This window comes from Arachis ipaensis, chromosome B7 (genome assembly GCF_059453495.1).
Source record: "Arachis ipaensis isolate K30076 ecotype BB chromosome B7, ASM5945349v1, whole genome shotgun sequence".
Lineage (NCBI taxonomy): Eukaryota > Viridiplantae > Streptophyta > Magnoliopsida > Fabales > Fabaceae > Arachis > Arachis ipaensis.
In genome coordinates, this window is record NC_142442.1 from 95,870,728 (window position 1) to 95,873,059 (window position 2,332).

Here is a 2,332-nt window from a genome sequence, read left to right on the forward strand (position 1 = left end):
TCATCTTGACATTCATAGCATTCTTGCATGCATTCATTGTTTTGATCTAAAAATTTCATGCATTGCATAATTTTCATGTTTTTCATAAAAATTTCAAAAATCAAAAAAAATATCTTTCCCTTTTTCTCTCATCAAATTCGAAAATTTGGATTGACTTTTTCAAAATTTTTTAAAATCAAGTTGTTTCTTATGAGTCAAATCAAATTTTCAATTTGAAAATCTTATCTTTTTCAAAATATTTTTCAAAAATCAAATCTTTTTCAAAATTCTTAGTTATTTTCGAAAATTCAAAAAATATTTTTCAAAAATCTTTTTCTTAATTTTTTCACAAATTTTCGAAAATAACATAAACAATTAATGTTTTGATTCAAAAATTTGAAGTTTGTTACTTGCTTGTTAAGAAAGATTCAAACTTTAAGTTCTAGAATCATAACTTGTGATTTCTCATGAATCAAGTCATTAATTGTGATTTTAAAAATCAAATCTTTTTCAAAACTAATTTCAATCATATCTTTTCAAAAATATCTTCTTATCTTATCTTTTTCAAAAATATCTTTTCAAAATATCTTTTCTAACTTCCTAACTTCTTATCTTTTCAAAATTTGTTTCAACTAACTAACTAACTTTTTGTTTGTTTCTTAACTTTTTCAAAACTACCTAACTAACTCTCTCTCTCTAATTTTCAAAAATATCTCCCCCCTTTTTTCAAAAATTTCTTTTTAATTAACTAATTATTTTTATTTTTATTTTTTATTTCAAAAAAAAAATTTCGAAAAAAAAAATATATATTTACTAACATTTTTCAAAAACCATTTTTCAAAAATCACTAACTCTTTTTCAAAATAATTTTCGAAAATTATCCCTCCCCCATCCTATTCTATTTATTCATTCATATCCTAACATCTCATCTCACATCTCTTCCATCCGTACAGTTGTGTTTCTTCCTTTACATCACATTCTTTGTCTCCCCCTCTTTTCTTCCACTCACAAAGGGATCCCTATACTGTGGTATAAAGGATCTCTATTATTATTATTATTTTTCTGTGCCTTCTTCTTTGTCATATGAGCAGGAGCAAGGATAAGAACATTCTTGTGGAAGCAGATCCAGAACCTGAAAGGACTCTGAAGAGAAAATTAAGAGAAGTTAAAATACAACAATCCAGAGATAACCTTTCAAGAAATTTTCGAACAGGCAGAGGAGATGGCAGCCGAAAATAATAATAATGTAAGGAAGATGCTTGGTGACTATACTGCACCTAATTCCAATTTACATGGAAGAAGCATCTCCATTCCTGCCATTGGAGCAAACAACTTTGAGCTGAAACCTCAATTAGTTTCTCTGATGCAGCAGAACTGCAAGTTTCATGGACTTCCATCTGAAGATCCTTTTCAGTTCTTGACTGAATTCTTGCAGATATGTGATACTGTTAAGACTAATGGAGTAGATCCTGAAGTCTACAGGCTCATGCTTTTCCCTTTTGCTGTAAGAGACAGAGCTAGATTATGGTTGGATTCTCAACCCAAAGACAGCCTGAACTCTTGGGATAAGCTGGTCACGGCTTTCTTAGCCAAGTACTTTCCTCCTCAAAAGCTGAGCAAGCTTAGAGCTGATGTTCAAACCTTCAGACAGAAAGAAGGTGAATCCCTCTATGAAGCTTGGGAAAGATACAAATAGTTGACCAAAAAGTGTCCTTCTGACATGCTTTCAGAATGGACCATCCTGGATATATTCTATGATGGTTTATCTGAGCTATCAAAGATGTCATTGGATACCTCTGCAGGTGGATCCATTCACCTAAAGAAAACGCCTGCAGAAGCTCAAGAACTCATTGACATGGTTGCTAATAACCAGTTCATGTACACTTCTGAAAGGAATCCTGTGAGCAATGGGACGCCTATGAAGAAGGGAGTTCTTGAAGTTGATACTCTGAATGCCATATTGGCTCAGAACAAAATATTGACCCAACAGGTCAATATGATCTCTCAGAGTCTGCATGGAATGCAAGCTGCATCCAACAGTACTCAAGAGGCTTCTCCTGAAGAAGAAGCTTATGATCCTGAGCACCCTGCAATAGCAGAGGTAAATTACTTAGGTGGACCTTATGGAAACACCTATAACTCAACATGGAGAAATCATCCAAATTTCTCATGGAAGGATCAAAAGCCCCAACAAGGCTTTAATAATGGTGGAAGAAACAGGTTTAGCAACAGCAAGCCTTTTCCATCATCAACTCAGCAACAGACAGAGAACTCTGAACAAAATACTTCTAATTTAGCAAATCTAGTCTCTGATCTATCTAAGGCCACTGTAAGTTTCATGAATGAAACAAGG

At 32.9% G+C, this 2,332-nt stretch overlaps 1 non-coding gene across 1 annotated transcript; it reads right to left on the reverse strand.

The window, feature by feature from the left end:
- Positions 1-1,597: 1,597 nt before the first annotated feature.
- LOC148553431 (small nucleolar RNA R71) lies at positions 1,598-1,705 on the reverse strand. Its single transcript, XR_015893018.1, has one exon. It is a non-coding gene; the product is annotated as a small nucleolar RNA R71 (small nucleolar RNA).
- Between the last annotated feature and the right edge of the window lie 627 nt (positions 1,706-2,332).